This window comes from Dermacentor variabilis, chromosome 2 (genome assembly GCF_050947875.1).
Source record: "Dermacentor variabilis isolate Ectoservices chromosome 2, ASM5094787v1, whole genome shotgun sequence".
Classification (NCBI taxonomy): domain Eukaryota; kingdom Metazoa; phylum Arthropoda; class Arachnida; order Ixodida; family Ixodidae; genus Dermacentor; species Dermacentor variabilis.
The window spans coordinates 196,938,568-196,961,924 of NC_134569.1; positions in this window are offsets into that span (position 1 = coordinate 196,938,568).

Sequence of the window (23,357 nt, forward strand, 5' to 3'; positions counted from 1 at the left end):
TACGTCTTCCGCTCCTACCCGTGTTAGCGTTTCCATCACTTCATTTTAAATAAATTCCTGCTGTCGTTAACATCAACTGTATGGCCTCATACATTGTTGACGCCATCTCCGAGTTACACATGTGCAATGTGCGATGTTTTAGTGCGCATTGCAGCAGTGTCAGTTGGAAAGCATCAAATCTGCTCGTGTGGCGCAGGTTACACATGTGCCGCCCGTGTCTTGATTTCGTGTTGGTAAGTTTAATGTGCGTGGGCTGCACCCTGTCTGCGTGCCAATATGCGCGCGGGTGTACGATGTGCTTGCCACCAAGTACGAAAGCGCAATCATCATTTCGACGTCATGTTTACATGTCCAAAACACAAAAATGACGCTGTAGCCAGAATTCTTCACTACTACATGGGAATGCGTATGAGGCAGCACTTGCAAACGAAGTACGGAACAGGCGGTGACCATTCCAACAGTAGGAGTTGTTGACGTTAGTAAACTACTCATGAGCTTCTCAACAAGCAAGGTGGCTGTTTCGACGAATGTTACAGCGTGAATCATTTCTTCTTCTTGGTGCGAATGACATTCTTTGCTTGCGTAAACCGTTCAGAGCTCATCTATCTCTCTGGCGTTCATTAAATTATCCAAAACAAAGCTTGTTAGTCTGTTAAACCTGCATAAATAGGTTACGAAACGATATGTTTCATTTTGCACAATTCGCAATGCAGGGGCGCTATAATGCAAAGCTAGTCCAAACTTTTCTATTCGAATTCTGCAATCAGCCCTCCGCCATTGGTCAAAAAGTTTTTGAATCGCCCCCACTTCGGCTGTCTGTCACGTGACTTCACGAAAACCGTAATAGCTCCCCCTCCGATATGCACGTACGCACTGATTATGCATGACTGGGACGAACAAAAGAAATATAGTTATTTCTGATTGGACGTCCTTTCGCCATCAGCCTTTGGCTATTGGTTATAGGTCTCGGCTGAGTCCACTTCCCCTGCCTGTCACGCGACGTCACCAAGCCCCGAAAACTCACCGCGTCAAAGTGACGTGCACGCGTTCAAGATGCACTAATGTGCCGAACCAAACTTAATTTTTTTTCTGAATAACCGCAGGCTGCCCTGCTCCGAAAGAAATAAATGATGGCTACCAGTGAAGTGCTGGCGGACCAACTCAGGGCTGTCCAGAGGGCCCGTGTGATGGCAGAGGGGCTCCGCCTCTCTGTACCGACGTGGGAGTGGCCCGCATCAGTCCCAGACTGATCCCTCAGGACCTAAATAAAGTTCTTCATACCATACCATACCAATAGCTCAGGCACTGGCTGATCCCACCTGCCTGAGAGCAAGGGTTTATTTACGGTCAATTGCGTGGCCCTGCAACGTTTTCGAGCACTTTGGGCATGTTTACGACTTCGCTCTGCGAACTCTTCTTTGCTAAGGATCCGTTTTAGCGGCATCCTTAACCAGCCATCCCAAGCTAAGTAAGGCCACCCTCTTCATCCAGTTATTAATTTTCAGTGTAATGGCTCGGCCACATTGAATCCCTCTCCAGTTGAGCGTGCTCCTCGCCTCTTCTAAAGCAGCTCACTGTAGGCAATATTATATGTTTTTAAAGCAAACAAAAGTGACCTCCCATAAACGAGGCGAGCGTTTAAGTGGTCTGTTCCGGCAACCCTCCGAGTCAACGTGTGATACTTCCGTCGGCGCCTACGCAAATTAGACGAATAAGAATGGATGAACGCTGTAGCACGATTTCGGACTCCTTCAAGATTGTTGATGAGGTTAACATGATGCGTGTTCAATATGGCGGATACATGTTCTAGCTTAGGTCGAACGAATCATTTGTGAACAAGCAACTTCACGTCATGTGGGGTGAGGCGAAGGTGACGTTTAAGAAATAGCAGTGTTTTGTTTGTCGGGATATCACGCTAGTAATATGTCCATACCATGCTAGGTCATTAGATAATGTGATGCCCAAGTATGAGAAAGGCGATACGAATTCTACGTACTCGTTATCTATTGTGTATTGAAAGGCATAAATCTTGTGTCGACGGATGATGGAAAGGAGCTTCCATTTGCTAGGGAAAAGGATCATAAACCCATCTTCACACCATTGTTGGATGTGGTTAAGATCCCGTTTGGAGGGCTTCTTGATGCATAGTGTTAATTACTCGGCGGCATATAACGCAGTGGTCAGCAAACATTCGAATTTTGCGAGATACACGGAGCGGGTGGTCGTTGATATATACAAGAAACAATAGAGGGGCGAGAACAGAGCCTTATGATATACCTGATGTTACAGGAAGAGGACTGGAGGACTGGTTATTTATGAAGACAGTTTGAGAGCGATTAGTTAAGAACGTTTTGATCAATTTAATGCTTTAGAATGTAGGTTTAACCGAGAGATTTGCATGAACCGTTGATGTGAAAGTGTGTCCAATGCCTTAGCATAGTCCAGAAAACGGCGTCACTCTGAAGATTAGTGTCTAAGTCAGCTTGTAAACCTTTGAGAAACATGGCTAGTTGTGTTTCGCATGAATACCCCTTGCGAAACCAGTGCTGGGATCAACTGAAGAAATTGTTAGCGTCTAAAAAGTTCCGACAGCATCTGTCCACGCAGGACGTACTCCTACTCCTCAAAGAAGACTTGCTTGACTACCTCGATCACAGACGCAAATCATCAATCCTGATGATTCTACGTAAAGGGCGCATTCAACAACGTGAGTCACGAAGCCATTCTCCGCAATCTCGAAGATACAGACTGTGGAGCCCGGATCTATAACTACATCAGTAGCTTTTTGACACACCGAACAGCAACAGTAGGCATCTGCAATCACCGCAGCGATAAATTTCGGCTGCCCGACAAAGGAACCCCAAAGGATCAGTTATTTCACCTCTCCTTTTCAATATCGCAATGATCAAGCTACCGAAACAACTAAACGCCATCCCCAACCTTTCCCATGCCCTTTACGCCGACGACGTCACGCTCTGGACAAAAGCACCTACTACGGGACAACAAGAACGCAATCTACAAGAAGCTGTCGATACTATCGAAAGACACCTCCGAGACCGTGGTCTCCAATGCGCACTCGAAAAGTCGGACCTTCTCGTCCTGAGAGCACGCACACGGAAGACCACCCAACTATAACGAACCTGATCCTAGCGTCTCGCTCAACTGAACCAAGATCCCTACAGTGCACTCTGTTTGCGTACTCAGACTTCACACCCACAAGGACGGATCAGGGGTGGCCACTCTCCCGCGCCACGAACGCACACTGCCGCAACTTACGCACCTCGTCAAGATGATCACAAACCAAAGAAGCGGATTCAAGGAGCAGGACACAATAAGCATAATTCAAGCTCTCATAACTAGACGTATCACCTACGGAACTCCCTACTTGACGCTCAAGACGGAAGAAATCAAGAAACACAATGTTGTCATTCGAAAGGCAATCAAAGTAGCCTTGAGACTCCCACTCATGGCATCAACGGAGAAGCTCCTCAAGCTCGGCGTCAACAATACGTGGGAAGAGCTTGTCAAGGCTCATAGGATCAGCCAACTAGAGCGACTCAAGCTAAACACCCAGCGGACGTGAAGTATTGCGCTACCTCAACTACAGTGAAAGCTTCATTGCAAGAAGCCCACCTGCAGTCCGGGACTGTATCAGAGTTGCAAGTATACGGCGCAATATACATCCAACTTACCCTAAGGATCATCGGCATAGCAGAATCCGCGCACTCAGCAAGAAATACGGGAGATACCCTGATGCGAGGTACAGCGATGCTGCCCGGTATATTAAACGAAACGCCTTTGCCCTAAGCGTCATGGATCACGAAGGCAAATAGCTTGAAGCTGTCACCATCCGAGCAAGAGCCGCCGAGACTGCAGAGGAAACGGCAATCGCTCTGGCAATAACAACTTGCCCTGAAGTAGCAGTAATCCTAACAGACTCCCAAACAGCAGCTCGCAACTGTCAAAAAGGACTCATATCAGAAACCGCCCTCACAATACTTAGAAATGACATCGCATGCGCCCCGCTCCCCGACACCCGCATCAACTCGGTTTCAGGCCATCAGGGCGTAACAGGAAATAACACTGCACACGCCTCTGCCATCGAGCATACCAGCCGGGCTTGCCTGCCATACCACACTAGGCCTGCCACCACCGTTTTATCACATCACCCTAAGGTACTCGGAGCTTCTGCAACACCACCGACTCAGCAGAAGAACGTACGCTTCACCAGGAAAGAATCTGAGCAAAGAGAAAGAAGTCACCCTGCGCTGCCTACAGAGCAACACCTACGGACACGGAATAATCATGCACAGACTGTATCTTATGCAGTACACGTACGCATGCCCCCATTGCGACGTTCCAGACGCCCTGCAACACATTGTCCAAGATTGCCCACTGCGTGACACATCCGCACAGCCGACCTCACAAGCTCCAGAAAACGACTCCAAAGAAGGCCGCCCCATAGAAGCTCAAGAAGAGCGCCCCAACTCACCGTAGATCTCTACGACAATTTAAACGTGGAAGGCCACGCTTTGCTCTGATGACCTGGACGACCAACGCAGACTCATCGCGCGGGTCAAGGAGGCAGCCGAAGCCAGAGGGTTCATAGAATAAGGAATCCTCTCCCCTTGGGTGATCCGGGTCTGACTCAGATTACCTTTTCAGAAAATAAAAGTTTAGTTCTCCCTCTCTCTCTCTAAAACATCCATAATGTGAGAGTATATGACATGTTGCATGATTTTGCAAGGGACGCTAGTTAGAGATATAGGACGCTATTTAGGAGGACTACTTTATGACCTGATTTGTAAAGCGGAACGGCCTCTCCCGTTTGCCACTCTTTAGGAAGGAGACCTGTGGAAAGGGACTGTGAAAATTACAATTTCAAATCATCATCAGCAGCAGCAGCCTGGTTACGCCCACTGCAGGACAAAGAGCTCTCCCAGATATCTCCAACTACCCCAGTCATGTATCAATTGTGGCCATGTTGTCCCTGCAAATTTCCTCATCTCACCTCATCCGCCCACCTAACTATCTGCCGCCCCGTGCTACGCTTCCCTTTCCTTGGAATCCAGTTCGTAAACCTTAATGACCATCGGTTATCTTCCCGCCTCATTACATGCCCTGCCCATGCCCACCATTTCTTTTTCTTGATTTCAACTAAAATGTCATTAACTCGCGTTTGTTTCCTCACTCAATCTGCTCTTTTCTTATTTCTTAACGTTACACCCATCATTCTTCTTTCCATAGCTTATTGCGTCGTCCTCAATTTAAGTAGAACCTATTTCGTAAGCCTCCAGGTTTCTGCCCTGTATATGAGTACTTGTAAGACACAGCAGTTATACACTTTTCTATTGTGGGCTAGTGGCAACCTGCTGTTTCAGATCTGACAATGACTGCCAAACACACCCCAGCCCATTCTTATTCTTCTATTATTATTTCAGTCTCATGATCCGGATCCGCGGTCCCTACCTGCCCTAAGTAGATGTATTCCCTTAACACATCCAGTGCCTCCCTGCCTATCCTAAACTGATGTTCTCTTCCAAGACTGGTAAATATTATTTAATTTTATGCACATTAATTTTAGACCCACCCTTTTGCTTTGCCTCTCCACGTCAGTGAGCATGCATTGCACTTTGTCCCCTAAGCTACTAAGCAAGGCAATATCCTCAGCCAATCGCAATTTACTATGGTATTCTCCATTAACTCTTATCCCCAATTCTTCCCAATCCAGGTCTCTGAATACCTCCTGTAAACACACTGTGAATAACATTGCAGAGATCGTATCCCTCTGCCTCACGCCTTTCTTTATTGGGATTTTGTTGCTTGCTTAAAGGTGGACTACAGTGGCCGTGGAGCCGCTATAGATATCTCAGTATTTTTATACGGTTCGTCATCATCCTGATTCCTTAATGCCTCCATGACTGCTGAGGTGGCTGAGACCAATGGAAAACACTGGCACCGCACCCTTTAGCCGGTTATCGATTTTCACTGCACTGGCATTGCCACTGCATTTTCATTGCCCCATGGAATCCTTCTCCACGTGAGCGTGCTGCTCACATCTTGTCAACCAATTTGGTAATACAAGCCACTCAGTGTAGGCAATGTCTTTCGTTTTTAGAGCAAACTAAAGTGACCTCCTGTAAATTAGGAGAGTGTTTCATTGGCCTCTTCACACAACCCTGTGGGCGACTGCCCGATGCATGCGTCGGCAGTTGAGCAAATTTTAAATCAGGAGAAAGGAATAAAACATATAGGAATAGCTTTACGTTATAGGGTCCAAGGTTTGTATTAAGGGTTATAAGAGTTTGGTCATTCTCTCAGATCAGAAATGTTTTTGTCTGTCGTTAGAAGCTTCTTTTTTAATATGCCTTCCTCGGTGATGAGTCCACTTTGGCCGGCGGAAATTTTCTTCTGTTCGGCGAGAATCGCGTTAGATGCGGGATCGGATTAGATCCTATGTCACCGGATAACAACAGTAGAAGGGAGCAGATGGCGTGAACACAACAGTAGCGAAAGCACTCAGACACTATGGGCTTGGTGACTGCAGTAATAAGTAATTACTAGTTCTCGTTCAAAAGAGGTTATACTGTTTAATCACCTGCATTGTCAGGAAGAGTGGATAAGGTCTCTTTTCTATGGAACAGCCACCAAGCCCACGAACTGTCGTTGACGGTTACCGCAGTTTTATACTTGATGAATATGGTGATGTCGACGGGGACGGGACGATCCAGGTGGCAGCGAGGCATCGGTAGATCCGTAGTGACATGTCAAGGGAAGGGGTGACATTGGTTTTGACGTAGGCTACCGCTACTTCATCTCAGGTGGTAATAATCGGAGGGTGTGATGACGGACCCGACGGCGCAGTCAGGCGGGGCAGGAATGTGGCGACGATCGCGACAAGAACCTGCATTGTCAAGAAGAGTGGATTAGTGATCTTTTCAGTAGCACAGCCACCAAACCCACGAAGTGCCGTCGACAGTTCTGGCGGTTTTATGCTTGATCGATTTGGTGACGTCGACTGTGGTGGGGCGATTCAGGTGGCAGCGAGGCATCGGAAGACTCGTGCTGGCATGTCAGGGGCAGGGGTGACATAGGTACTGACGTAGGCCGTCCCAACTTCAACGCAGCTGCGGTTAATCGGAGCAAATGATGATGGACCCGACGGCGCAGTCGTCAGGGAGCGCAGGAATGCTGCGATGGTTGTGACAACACCTGCAAATTCGGCAAGTGTGGTTTAGTGCTCTTCAATGTGGCACAACCACGAAGCGCGCGAAGTGTCTTTTAGGGTTGCTGCGGTTTTACACTTCATGAATATGGTGATGTCGACTGTGATGGGGCCATCCAGGTGGCAAGTCAGGGGCAGGGGTGACATTTGTGTTCACGTAGGCAGCCCTAACTTCATCGCAGCTGGGATTAATCGGAGGGAGTGAGGACAGACGGCGCAGTCGTCAGGCTGGGCAGCACCTGAAAAGCACCTGCATTGTCAGAAGGAGCGGATTAGCGCTCGTTTCTATGGCACAATCACCATGCCTACCTATTCTGAGTAGTTAAAAACTACCAAATTTTCGCAATGAAAATTTCTAATTTCTTCCTCTGATTTCTATATCAACGCTGTGCTACTAGAGCGTGATTGACGTTTTCGGTTTCCTGGCAAGTTGGACACAGAGGCGACGGTGCCAAACCACACATGTACAGGTAAAAATTTAATAATGGGTTGCGGCTTCGTGATGTTGTTAGGTAGATTTCTACTTTATGTGTGGGACACCATTTATTGTCCCATGAGAAGGACAAGTGGTTAAATTCTGACATTTGGATTTTCAATTTTGTAGGCATAACGGACATGGCTAGTTCATCAAAACACATCCGCGCTCCTGTGTCTGCCATTGCAATTAAGAATATGCCACGATGGCCTAGAACCCATACCAACCGCACGATTCTTAGGTTTTGGGGGATTAATGATTAAATATATTGGCTACAGTAGTGTCTGAAGATGAAGTGAATGATCTGCATACTAAATGAAATCAGTCACTATAACCGCTGCTGACAAATTTCAAGGAAGTCTTCGAAGAGCTAAGATAATAGCTGATGATTAAACCAGAAATATCCGTGTGAAATCCGGAATGCGTAATGCATATCACAAGGATAGTGGCTCGGAGAAAATACCCACACCCGCTTTCGTCTCACTCATTGACGCATCAGTCGCGATCGCATGATCTGTTCCCAATTGCGTTGTACGCTCTTGTAGCATGCCATTTATATGTAGTGGGCATGAGTTTTGCATTCCATGGAAGTATATCAAATTCGATTTCTACGTGTTGCATGGTCTAGTTTAAACAAATCAGCTCGCGTACGTTAATGCTCAGCAGATCTAGCTCAATTTGTACAGCAGTCAACATGCACACGATGCTAAACCACCTTCTTTTCATGCAGGTATGTTACCTTAAAAATTTTTATTTCGTTCGCTTCAACACCCTCCGGACGTGATGACGCGGTAAATGAGTGGGAGTGGGAGGACAGAATGACAACATATAATGACATTACGAAACATTACAGATTAGAGAGGCGCATATTCCCGCGACCATACGCAAAATTCACAAAAATGCAGTCTGTCGCATGGCGGCAGTTACAAACTAGGACGTATCCGAATCCTGCGCTCTCGCACATCATATATCCGTATGTATATCCTACGGAAAAATGCAAAACATGTGAATCCAGAGTCACTCTGGAGCATATTCTATGGGAAGGCCGAGGGATAAATAACAATAAAGAAAACGCGGCCTCTAGCAGCCTCCGCACGCGCTGGGAAGCCGCGCTGCTCAGCTCCGCCCTCGAGGATCAACAATGGGCCCTCCAGCAGGCCGATGATGCCGCCAGGACTCACGAACTCCCGGCCGTCACCTAGGCGGGACCTTTGGCCCTCCCCACCAACTCGCAGGGCACACAATAAAGTTATTTCCTCCTCCTCCATTAGCTTCAATAACCGTTGCCTCTAGCTGCTTCCTTGCGCACGAGGCTATGATCTTGACAAATTTTTGCTTATGCTCTCTTCTACTAAATAGCTTCAAAGTCCTCCTTTTAAGCAGGGATATTGAGTCATATGCTGAACCTCGCAATACTGCTAATAGTGCGCCACCTGGAAATAACCTGAACCCCGATCGAACGAATGTTGCTGGAAAATCCTGTCGCGTAGAAATAACGTCACCTTGTATAGATTACCTGAAGTACAAGACGAAACCAACGACGCCCTGCTTTGAAGGGCCTCTTTGCTTTTCTCGAAGGTTAAAAAAATGCGGTTCCCTCACATTGCAAGATTATATATTTTGAGAAGGTCTTACCACACGTCAGACGTTGCCGCACATAATTCCCCTCATAACACTAGCTTAAATTATCTTACTTCACAAAGCAACCTAGAAGTTGTTAATGTCAACGCCAGAAGCTTGCTTAAGAAACTTACTGACTTTTTCGCGCTCATTACTTGTCACTCTCCTTTGTTATAGGCGTCACAGAGACGTGGCTACACGATGACATACATGATGAATAGCACCGCCGGGTTTTGACGTTATTAGAGTTGACGGGAAACAAGCCGAGGAGATGTAGCCCTTCTCCTGAAATCTGACCTACAATATTCTGTAATCCAAGCTCTAATGGAACTAGAATCAGCTTGGTGCAAAGTATACCTTGAGGAGAGATGAGTAATAGTTGGCATGCTATATCGCCCTCCCGGTTTTTCTTCTGACCTATTATGCAGTCTGTATACGTTTTTACAGGGACGTAACATCATCTCTTCAGGCTTGTTGCTTATGTGTGATTTTTTGGCTCCAAATATATCATAGCCGTCATTAACTGTGCCTGGTCATGAGGTTCGCTAATCGAGAGAGCTTCTGGGACTGTCGCAGTCGACTGGTCTTAAACAGGTAATAGAGCAGCCTACCAGAGTTGAAGCCCTGCTAGACCCAGTCTTTCTCAGCCAACGCCTCGTTGATGGCGGTATCGAATGTGAAGTCGTTAAAGGTATTTCGAATCATCGAGCCGTTCTAGTTTGTTTTTGTCTTACGGTAAAAAAGCCACACATTTCGTACACTTCATTTCCAAATTTCAATCGGGCAGATGATGCTTCCTTTATTGATACCCAGAGTGAAAATTTCGGCAACTTTGTGCAAATGAGTGCTGATAATGATGCTAATGATATAGTTTCCTTTTTCAAAAACCTCACTCTCACGTGCATTCAGTCTTCTGTTCCTGTTTAAACCAATAAAGACAACGTAAGTAAACCATGGATGACGAGGGAGACTTTAATGTTGTCACGACGTATCAATAGACTCATGCGCTCAAATCTGAGTGGTGAATAAACTGAAATCGAGGAAAGACTTCTATTTTAGAGTTACATCACCCGATCTTCTTAAAAGCAATCCAAAATAATTTTGACTATTCGTCTTACCTTGTGGGACCTATAACACCACTTTTATATTTAACGAGGAGCCTACTAGTAACTCCGACAAAATCGCATCTGCCTTTACCTGATAATTTCAATCCGTTTTTACTGCAGATAGTCTGGAGCTTCCTTCTTTTCAATATGATATATCTTCAACAATTAGTAACCTCGCTGTGGTATATGACGGTGTTTTTATTTTTTCTTTATTATTATGTTTTGCACACTTCAGCGCATGCTCTAACATCTGACAGATGAGTATTAACTTCCTCAAAACCATTTCAATGACCTTCACCAGCCGTTAACCCCTTGCATTTTAACGTTAACCCCTTACTTTCTACTAAGCGTACCCCAATATAAGTACCTCGGACTCTTATTCTCTCACAACTTATCTTCGAGCGAGCATATTGAAGTGATATGTACCAAGTCACTTTTTCACGTTACTTGAGGAGTCACCCTTCGTGTGGCTCCTCAGAAAACTAAACACCTAACATACAAAACACTAATCCGCCCAATTCTTTAATATGCATCTATACTTTGGAACCCTTTTCATATAAACAATATTAGCAAGATTGAGTCGGTACAAAAGAAAGCTGTTCGTTTTATCTACCATTGCTACGACAGGAATATTTCACATTGTGCTAACCACTTTAGCCTAAACTTAACCAGTCTGGCAACACATCGGCACAACAAAAAGATAGAGTTCCTGCACACCTTAATTAACTCTCCAGGGGTTGTGCCCGCTCAGATAAATGTCTTCGGTTCGCTGAACTTTCTTGCACCCTTACCTCTCGCAACGTAAATCTTCTGTCACTGAAACCTGTGAGTGGCATGTATAAACAAAGTTTTTCCCTTCAAGAAGTGAACGCTGGAATGCATTGCCGGGAAATGTTGGTTCATGCCCCCCCCCCCCCCCATGACCATCTATTTCTCTACCATTTCCATCTGATGTTATCGCCACTCCTGCGATAGCCCAAGATAGTCTGCAGCATGCAAAAATAAATAAATTTGTTGTGTGGCACCTCTCTTCCGAATCGTACGAAAAAAAATAGTCAACTTCACCTTTGTAATTCCCATGTAGGTCACTAAGGAAATTTCAAACTGCAAGAACTGCAGCGGGAAGGCCAGTTCGGTGACGTATGCAACGGAATTGCATTGGTCGTACAGTGCTAATTCACAATTTTATTAACCTATGCGTTTGGAAACTTCGTTGACTAGAACAGGCATTTGCATTAACAAATTCGAAATTACATTTTTTAAGGCGACTTTGACAGCACTCATTGGACATGTACATTGGCCGTGTACAGAAGGCACTGGGCAGTGGGCATAGTGCTGGTGAAAGAGAAGACGAGAATTGTTTGCTTCCCCGTTTCGCCATAGTACCAACCAGTTTAAGCTTACCGCTGCAACCGCGAACTAGTGCTGCAAGGCACATACCGCCGTTGTATTTGGTGGAAGTGCTGGGCTTCTCTTCGACATCCTGGAACTCCGCAGTCGGGCGCTACCACCAGCTACATCAATGGATGAACCGGGACCGTCCCGGGCTGCTGCTCCCGTGCCCCCGGCCAGCGTATGCTCTGGGGTCATACGACAGCACAATCCCGCTATACTTAGCGGCACAGGCGACCACGACATGGAAGACTAACTCGCTAAATATGACCGTATAAGCGCCTATAATAAGTGGGACGACCGCGCCAAGGTCACAAATGTCATCTTTTACTTGACTGACGGGGCAAACCTATCGTTTGCCACGTCAACTCAACTGGGCAGATGTCGACTGGGTTACCGCAAACTCCGGTAACATCGTTTATATGTCCGCTGTCATCATAGAGGCCCGCGCCTTTCCTGCAGCTGTCACCGCAGAAGAAGCAATGTGACAGGCGAACCAAGGCGTTACCGCAGCTGGGAACTTCGGCCATCTTTGCTGCAGAGAGCTGTTGTCTGCTACTGCTCCCGAGCGTAATCTCCAAAGCGCCTGCTAGATGGCCATTAGCGGCGTCTTTATATCCTGCGGCCTACGAGTAAGATACATAATGTAGTGCACCATAGCACGACATAGTATAATATCGATCCTTACATAGCACATGTGTCAGTCCACAGCGCGTCCATGGAACTTCTGCGGGCACGTGTATGATTCTGCAAGCGAACAAGTTTTTTTCTATACGGTAGAGGATGCCAGTTTTTTTCCATTATGCGCTGGTGGAAGCAAGCATTTCGAGACACAGTGCTACCTTTCGCATCACCTAAAATTCTGCAAATATTTCCTCGTAGTAGTACCCATAGTGTCCGGTTTCGCCTTCCTTGTGGCTCCTCTATTCATGCTACAATCACATTACCAAGAATCAATCAACTAGCTCAAAAACCAGTTGTTTGTAGTGATTGTTCTCGAAGCCGCTAGGTATAAATATAGACACTGTGCGACATAACCTGCATAACAGATGTAACTTTTCTTTGCTGGAACACACAAAAAAAGATGTGGCGCCTTCACAATAGTACTATCGTCGTCGTGGCCGTCATCTTGTTGTTCCTGTCGCATACAAGCTCGCGTCGTAAAAACAAATGCTCGACTTAAAAAAACGCCTTGCTCCCTTTAACTGCGTTTTATAGAACTCTAAGGAATGCTGGACACAAACGCTACGTGCTGAGGACATAATAGGACTGCATATGACGTAGGAAGTAAACATATTGTCACGTGGTGGTGACGTTGAAGAACATAGTAGCAATACTGTGAAAGACAAAACTAACTTTTATTCGGCGAACCTGTGCCCACAAAAACAGGCTACACTTATAACTCAACGATAGCGGCGAACACGGTCGGCGATCGTCGAAAATCTGACCAGCGGGTGAAGCGCGTCGGCTTTTATACATCAGTCGGTGAATGTTCCAGAGTAATCGCTGAGACCCGCGTGCCTTCCACAAAGTTCTACATGATTCGCGTCGCACACACATGCGATCAGATTACACAAGGTTTGATTAGAGACAGCGAACAGAAGAAGCGATAACATTCCAGAAACTTCCGATACATGCAGGCGCGTTGTGCGCTGTGCGATAACATTTGTTACGCGTTAAAACGTGTCGCCCGATAAAGAAAAACAAGTACAAGTGTCATTATGTACACCAGAGAAGAAAATATTTGGACCGTGAAGCGATTGTTCAGTGGTCTTCTATTATATTGAGAAACGACACTGCAATGATAGCCTCCTGATAACCTGTACAATGATTGGAAACATCTATTTTGAGAAGGCACAAAACCTGCACTATTTTTATTTATCATTTGAGTACCCTGGCGCCCTATAACGTAAAACTATTACAATATCTTTTTTTCCAATCTCCTGTCGTAAAATGTGCGTAACCGCGGACGCAAGCATCGGGCGGTCACCCGCAGGGTTGTTTCAACAAACCAATCAAACGGTCTCCTCGTTCGTAGGAGGTCACTTTCGTTCGCTTGAAAAACGAGTAACATTGCCTACACTGAGCGGCTTTTCTTATCTAATTGCTGGACAAGAGGCCAGGAGCACGCTGAAGTGGAGAGGGACTCGATGGGGCCAAACCACTGCACTGAAAATCGATAAGAGGACGAAGAGGATGGTACGGGCGTCTGCGATTGACCGCTTTTCCTTACTTACCTTATAAGAGCTTAAAGAGGATGAAGAGAATGTTGCCGGCGTCTGCGATTGACCGCCTTTCCTTACTTAGCTTGCGGTGGCTAGTCGAAAATCGCTGCGGCATGCAAGGGAAGCTAAAGAATGACGCTGAACCGGATCCTCAGCAAAGAAGAGTTCGCAGAACTCTTCTTTGCTGATAATGTATTATACGCAAATAAATATACGATTTATAATACGATTTATTATACGCATATCAACCCATGCTCTCCGGCAGGTGCGAGTAGACAGTGCCTGAGTGATCGGCGGCAGCCATCGTTTATTCCTTTTAAACTGGGGAAGCCTGCGGCTATTCAGAAGGAAATCCAGTTTTACTCGGCATATTAATGCATCTTTAACGCGTACACGTCAGTTTACGCGGAGAGTTTTTACGGTTTTGATACGTCGAGTGACAGACAGATGCAATGGGTGCAGCCCGAAATCTTTTGACAAATCGCCGAGGGATAATAGCGAAAAGGCGCCGAATCAGAAATAATTATTTTTCTGTTTGGTCAAATCATGCATAATCAGTCTGTGTACGTCATATCAGATGGGGAACTATCGCGGTTTTCGGGACGTCGCGTGACTGACAGGTGAAGCGGTGGTGGTCCAAAAATGTTTTTGACCAATCGCAGTAGCCTTATTGCTGAATTGGAATGGAAAAGTTGGGAAGAGTGTTGCGGTATAGCGCCGCTGAAGTGGTTTCTCGGCACCGCAATAAAGGCGCGCATTGCTAGTGCGCTGTTGCTGGGCAGGATTTGTCGTCGTTCGCGAACAGCGATAATTCTTGAGCACTATTATTCAGCTGATGTAGCTACGCGCTTTCTTGTTGTTTCCAAGATTATGAGGGCATGACATTCGTGACATTTTCAGGGCTAGCAGGAAAAAGAAACGCGTTAGGTGAACAAAAAAAAGAACGTTACAGGAAGAGCAATAAAATCTCGTTACTGTGGAGTTTGCAACTATACCAGCTGTCATTTGTTACTTATTAGGTACGATGACAACAGCCTTCCTCGCTTCGCCTCAGCTCTTTCTAAGTTTAATGAAGCCCACGATTTAGAAACTCTAAGATGCCCGTTCCTGCGGCGAGTGTTCGCGTCGGCCTCGGTCTAACTGAGCAAACGAGCCTAGCGAAAGATGAAGGCGAACGCTAAGCGCGGCGGGGGCGTGAAAGACAAGAAGACGAAAGTGGTGAGGACGGTGCAGCGCAACCCGCGCAGCCAGGAGGCGCGAAGCGGAGGAGGGCATGGTGAAAATGGCGAGGAGGAAAGCGGAGTGCCGGCACGACGAGGCATGCGGCCAGCGCGGAAACAAAGCACTGCCGTGGGCTTCGGATCCACTGCGCATCCGGCACTTCGTCTGCGAAGCTGTCACCGTTAGAGAATGCGCCTCGCGCAACCCACGCGTTCCCTTGTTCACACTTTCGTTGTGAACGGTGAGCGACGCAACCAGTGGAGATGCTTCGTCTGCCACTACTGCTTAACGAGCTACCCGAGCGTAGGCTCAGCGCCACCGCTGAGAGCACATTGTTCTTCTGAATCAAATTCTTTGCCAGAAGATATATATTGTGAATTCAAAACATCTAAACAGCTGCGCTCGAAATTCGCTTTACGGATCATCGTAATCTGCTGGTAAATGTTTTATCATGTATTCCTAAATGGCAAATTATTATGACTTCATTAAAGTTTTCGATTTCGAAACCTTGTGGCAGCCAAATAACCAGACAATGTTCACTTATAATGAATATTTTCAACGAAACTACATTAACTTTCCATATTATGAAGAGCCCCCATATTGTCTGATATGAATAGCGTTGTCTCCGTGAGGCTACGAATATGACCTTCCAATGTTTACGGACCTTGAAAGGTGGCAGCGCGAAAATTCACGGACACAGACGAGAGGACAAGGCTCACAGCTGGTCCTTGTCGTTTCGTCTCCGTCCGTGTATTTTAGCGCTTCCACATTGTCAAAAAAGTAACAACACGCCCGATTTGCCACTTTACTGAACTTGAAAGCATGCTTTCCCGCAAGGAAAGCTGGAATGTGTTCCTATTTCATGGTGAAACTTCAACCCATTTGCACATAGGCTCCTAAGGCTGCTGCTCCTCAGACAGGTATGCAAAGGCTGAAAAATAGAAAAAAGTATTCTACAGCACCGTAGACATTTCAGGGGTCGAAATAGCACTGACGAACTGTTGACTGAATAGGGGCTTGAAAAATTATTATTTGGGTTCTGATATTTTTAAAAACATAGCCTAAGAATGACTTTCAGAAAATTGTCGTTAAAGGGTAAAAATACAAACAAAAGAAATAATATTGTCACAGTCGGTAATGTGGGAAGAAGACGCTGATGGTGGCCTTGGAGACGACGAAGAGGTTATTGGCTCAGCCAATAAAAGCCATCTGTGAATAGACGTACGCTTCTTCCTTCCCGTAAGAATACATATGAGCAGAAGTATCAACCTATCATTTATATTCTGAGGTTGTCAGTGCGAAACCACGATGTGATTATGAAGAAGGTCGTAGGGGGGAGCTCTGGAATAATTTACATTACTCGTTGCTCCTTAAATTGCAGCCACTGAGCGGTTCATGGGCGTTTTTGCATTACGCCCCCAGCGAAGCACGGCCGCCGCGGCAGGAACTTTACCCAGGGATTTCACACTTAGCAACATAACGTCGATGGCACTAAGCAACCACAACCGGTCAGAACCTATCAAAGGCTACGAAGAAGGTGGTAGTATAATTCAGTGCTACTTAATTTTTGTGCGAGTGTTGAAATAAACGCCCAAAGAACGAGACACGTAACAAATAAATGGCGTGCATTGGTAAAATGGCAATTCAAGCGCCTATTTCATGCTATTTTATATGTACTTGGATCCGAAATATGAGGAGAAACAATAAAAAAAAATAGTGGCTCTTTACCGTTTTCTTGCATCGCGCTAAGTATTAGGCAGACTTATTTACCAAGTTACGTACTCATTCTATGTATGAGCATGCAATAGGATACAACTTATAGTGTCCTTATTTTATGTTGCAATTTCTTTTTTTACATACAATTAAGAAGTGACATCCTGTCGGTTTTGGTTCAATCGTCATGCCTTGACAACGTACTCAGGCATTTACTATGTAGTCAAATGTGTGCCTGTCCGTTGATCAGCAGCTTGAGTACAATTACGCGCGGCGGCACGTCCATAGGTAGACCTTTGCAGGCAAGAAAGCCTGATAGATAATGTAGCACAAAAAATGTATATATAGAAATATTTACTAGTAAGGCGACTAGCACAGAAGTCAGAGCAGCCAATATGGCCAGGAACCACTTCTACAACTTCTGGCTGGCCTAATGCGACAGACTTCTTCTGTCTCGCGGCAATATTATTGCTCAAAAAATGGACCTGTCCGCTTTCGGCGCACTTTCTGTATGATGAAAAATGCAGATGCATACACAGTAAGCATTTCCACAGAAGATTGTTATATATAGCGACTGAATATGACTGACCTCTCAGGTGCACGTGCTGAACGAAAAAGAAAAATAAGAACGTGGCCGTCGAATTTGCAGGCCGGATTACCATGGTGTTTCACAGTTGTGAGGACGCTATAGTAATGTGGTTGGACCGTTATCAGATTTACCGCATTTCGAAATTTGATGCGCATTCTCAACTTTACGTCACGAGAACTCGATATCTTTTGCAGAATTCAATGAGCTATGCAATTCCTTGCCTAAAAAAAATTCTTAGCTGAGATAAGGATGCAACCGAAGTTGTAGAGCATTTAACTTACGGCTTCGTACGATAGCGATGAGGACCTAAAGCTGGGAATAAACGACAAGAAGTGAAACAAGTGCTATCAGCTGATAGCATGGCCATACATGATTCGTCAGTATTTGAGCCTATATTCTTAAGGCCAAATCTCTGCACACCCATATTCGACAGCTTCCTTTTCCGGGGGTCTGCTACAACGCCGACAAACGCAACCGCCCTCGCCTGTTCACCGCACTGCCGTCAAGAGAACTGCAGTGGAAGTGTTAAGCGTTCTAACATTTCTGCGAGAGACAGTGCTGATGGTCACATGGAGAAATATTTGGCGCAGGAAAGGACGCTCAGTCGGAGAAATTGCCGCCCATGTCTGCCAGGCTAACCCCATCTGTATACATCCCCACTACCACCGTAATATAAGGCTACTAAATGTCTTTATTTCGGTACTAATTATGGAAATGAAAAAAGATTCACAGTATATAATGATATAGCCTTATCCCGCAAGTAACGACGGAAGAAGTAAAGAAAGCCTTGGGAGCTATGCAAAGGGGGAAGGCAGCTAGGGAGGATCGGATAACAGCAGACTTGTTGAAGGGTGGTGGGCAGATTGTTCTACAAAAACTGGCCAGCCTGTTTACGCAATGCCTCATGATCTCGAGCATAGCGGAATCTTGGAAGAACGAAAACAGAATCTTAATCCATAACAAAGGGGATGGCAAAGACTTGAAAAATTATAGACCGCTCAGCTTACTGTCCGTTGCCTACAAAGTATTTGCTAAGGTAATCGCAAACAGATTCAGAACACCTTAAACTTCAGTCAACCAAAAGACCAAACAGGCTTTCGTAAAGGCTACTCAAGAATTGACCGTGCTCACACTATCAATCAGGTGATAGAGAAATGTGCGGAATATAACCAAACCATATATATAGCTTTCATTGATTACGAGAAAGCGTTTGATTCAGTCGAAACCTCAGCAGTCATGGAAGCATTTCGGAATCAGGGTGAAGACGAGCAGTAGGTAAAAATACTTACAGATACCTATAGTGGCTCCACAGCCACCGTAGTCCTCCATAAAGAAAGCAACAAAATCCCAATAAAAGACGGCGTCAGGCAGGGAGAGCCGATCTCTCCAATGCTATTCAAAGCGTGTTTACGGGAGGTATTCAGAGACCTGGACTGGGAAGAATTATGGTAAGAGTTAATGGAGAATAGCTGAGTAAGTTGCGATTCGCTGTTGGTGGTGCCTTGCTTAGTAACTCAGGGGATCAATCGCAATGCATGCTTACTGACCTGGAGAGGCAAAGCAGAAGGGTGGGTCTAAAAAATAATCTGCAGAAAACTAAAGTAATGTTTACCAGTCTCGGAAGAGAACATCAGTTTAGGATAGGTAGGGAGGCAGTGGACGTGGTAAGGGAATACATCTACTTAGGGCAGGTAGTGACCGCGGATCCGGATAACGAGACTGAAATAATCCGAAGAATAATAATGGGCTGGGGTGGGTTTGGCAGGCATTCTCAGATCACGAACAGCAGGTTGCCATTATCCCTCAAGAGAAAAGTGTACGTACTGAGGAGGGAAGATAACCAATGGCCATTAAGGGTTGCGTACTGGATTGCAAGAGACGGAAAGGGTAGCAGGGGGCGGCAGAAAGTTACGGAGGCGAATGAATTAAAAAGTTTGCAGGGACAACATGGCCACAATTAGCCCATGACGGGGTAGTTGAAGTATAGGAGAGGCCTTTGCCCTGCAGTGGGTGTAGCCAGGCTGATGAAGATGGTTATATGACCTCAAGGCAAGCGGCCAAACACCCGTACGTTCATCGGTGTGCTGTGTGATCGCACTGCGCACGGCTGCAGGTGCGGTTCTAATGCCGTGCATAGGCTCAATATCAGCTCCGTGGACAGCCAGCAGTGCCTGAGGCGTTGGTGGACGATGTTGCTGACCGCCAACCGATGGCGAAACGCACGCTCCCTTCGCATAGGATCGCTGTAGAGGGCATTGATAGCCATGGAAGCAGCCCTCGAAAGAGAAATGCACAAATTATCCGCGGATACAAACACTCCCAAATTATAACAGAAAACTTCACTAGTAAATATCCTGACCAGCAAATTTCGCTGCTTGTCACGCTTTGACAACGTACAAGCGTTAATCGCTTCTTCTCCGCTTCTACTCAGTTGATAAAACACGATGATGCTTCCCACCAAGTAAAGCGTTTGTTTTGCAGGTTCAGGCGGCCGCATTCCGACAGAGGCGATATGCACAAAAAAGTGTGGACATCAATTTTTGGAGACCGGTAATGAATCATGGATTGGATCCCCTAACTACGCTTTCTGTCATAGCCCAAGTACCCCCTCATAGAAGTCAAGGTTAGCCAGTCAACATCCATCCAATGCTCATGTCCTCGTCAGAATATTACACAGCACCGTAAGCGAAGAAAACCGTGGTTCAGCATTCCAGCCGGTTTCGGATGAAATTGGTTCCAGTCGTCGATCTTGCGATACTAACCTACTTGGTTCAGAGCAGTAACTGCACCTATAGTACGATGCCAACGTAGGGTTGGCGATATACAAACGGAACCCGATACTATTCTGTACAGATGCGAATGCAGCTTCGAAATACGAAGTGAACTGCAGCTCCAGAGAAACAGTTCGTTAATGTTTCCGACGAGTTTTGTATGTTGTAAAACTTCATCAACGTATTCTTATGTCCACTACAGGAAGAACGCCTCTCGCAGCGATCTCGAAAATCCGCTTACTGGCGCTAGCTGAATCCGAATTATGCCAAAAAATTTCCTTATTTCATTAAACCCACCTAATTCCCGGCCGTCTTCCACAGCGCTTCTTTCCCCCTAGCGCCCACCATGTATTTCTATTTAACCGCCAATTATCTGGCCTAAAAATTACGTGGTCCTCTCAAATCCAAGATATCCGATTAATTTCAATTACTACTGCCCCATTTTGCTGTCTGATCAACACCGCTCTTTTCCTCCCTCTTAATGTTCGGCCTAAAATCTACGGTTCATCGCTTGTTTGAGCGGTCCTCAACTTGTACTTAAGTTTCATTCTTAACATCCAAGTTACAGCTTCATATGATAGTGACCCACCGTGGTTGCTCAGAGGCTATGTTGTTGGGCTGCTGAGCATGAGGTCGCGGAATCAAATGCCGGCCACGGCGGCCACGTTTCGATGGAGGCGAAAACACCGGTGTACTTATTTTTAGGTGCATGTTAATGAACCCCAGGCAGTCAAAATTTCCGGAATCCTCCACTACGCCGTGCCTCATAATCAGAACGTGGTTTTGGCACGTAGCACCCCATAGTTTAATTTTTAATATTGACGCGTGAACTCGTTTATCTTTTACGGGTGAGCGCCTTTACCGCATATGAAATATTATCCCTCAGCGCAGGACACGTCTATATGTATCAGAGGTTTCTAGAATGTTATCGATGTTTATATCCGCAGTCTGTTGTCGCCGAACCTTGTGTAATCTGATTGCATGCATGCGTTACCCGAATCACGTCGAACTTTGGGGAAGGCACGCGGGTCCCAGCGATTACTCTGGAACATTCGACGACTGATGTGTAAAAGCCGACGCGCTTGTCCCGCTGAGCAGATTTTCGATGATCGCCGACTGTGTTCGCCGTTTTCGTTGAGCATTGTGTGTAGCCTGTTTTTCGGGGCACAGGTTCGCCCAATAAAGTTTGTTTGGCCGTTCACAGTTTTCTTGCTGTGTCCTCAACCGACACTACCATGTGATTATGTGAGTGCGGGAAGAAAAGAATTATTGTAGACTATCTCTTTTAAAGACAAAGATGAGCTCCCAGTAATGCACTCTTTATGCACTCCTACCCATTTTTATTCTTCTGTAAACTTCTTTCTACTTATCAGGGCTCCCTGTAAGTACTTGACGTACAAAAACTTCCTCGTGCACACCCGCTAGCAGTTGACTGCCGATTAGTAATTCTCCTTCACTGGACATATTATTGAACATTAGTTTCGTCTCCTGCAGAGTATTTTCAACTTACCCTTGCAATCTTCGGGGTTAAGGTCCTCAATAAATTGTCGCAAAGACTGCCCAGCAATGCTGAGCAGGACTATGCATAGGCAAGCTCAAGGTTATTGAGATATTCGCCGTTGATCGTCGCTCCTAATCCTTCCCAGTGTTTGAATATTTCTTCTAACCATGCAGTGAATATCATTGTAGGGATTCTGTCTCCTTGCCTGATCACTGTCTCGATAAGCGTTTTTCCAATTTTCTTGGAGATAATTGAAACATGTGAAGCCTGAACTATCGCTCAGACAGATTCGAAGCCTGAGGAGTTGCGGATACGCACGTTGTGACTTTACGTATATGCTCGGCCTTTATAATTACACGGCAACCACTATGGCCTTGACGTGAAGTTTGTTCAGGCCTTCCGTACAATCCATACAATATGCACTTGCACCGCTAATTACACGCACATGTAGCTTCTTCCATGAGCACTGAAGAAAGAGTTCGAACTGTGCGCAGCGGGGAGAGCTGACAAGCCAGCATAATTCGAGCGATGCAAACGCTCAGTTTGCTGATACGAAGCGTTTTAGGGGGCGCGCTTGACCGCGCACACGCTTCACTCCATCATACCAGGACACTGCGGCCGGCTCTTTCATCCGTCATGTTGACCTCACTACTGCGCAGCAGGCTCGCAGCACGTTGAGGGGGCCACCGGATGGACGAAGATTCTTGCGCTGAATCGACAAACACCTATCGATACGGTCTTAGGTGAGAAAAGGAAAAGATAGAAAGAACATCGCATGAAGCGGTTGAAAGACGGAAGTGACGTAATTTCTCCCAAGACTAACGTTGGTCGGGGTTTTAGAATAAGCATCTCCAGTGAATCATAAGGAATTCCAGTTAATCATAAGGAATGATGGCTATCATCTGCTGTCACTTTTGCTTTGTCGTCTGCTCGTCCCATGGTCTAATGGGTGGCACTGGTTTTGTGCATGCAAAACAAGAAACGTTGGGGTGTCTTTATGAGCGTTATTTAAAAGTGTTTTCATAAATTTGTAAATCTTCATAAATTATGAGTGTGCTCATAAATTATTTATGAGCGTCATTTACAGCGCGTTCCAACGCTTACCTTGTCAGCTGGAGCGGTGCAGATGAACATAATTATGTTCGTAAGACTGCTACGCCGGTATCGCAGAAATATACTGTTATACGAAAAGTTGCGACCGCTCTTTTGGGTTTATGAATGGACTAACGCTTACTGTTGGCGAAATAACTGAAACTCGCACCTGCGCCACCGTTATATACGTGCCTTTATTCGGCTACAGTACTCGTGCTTGCGAGCTTACGGGTCTTACAAACAGTTGAAGCTCTGTGAATAGGTTCTTTTTCGTAAGATTTTTCTAGCGTCAAAATTTGTTCGGAAGGTAACTTAGTGAATTTCGCCCTTGATGTCTTAATATCCTTCTGCACATTCTCTACTTAGTCTTGTTCGCTCGACAAACTGCTAGCACACGTTTATTTATCGTGCTCCCATAATAACGGAT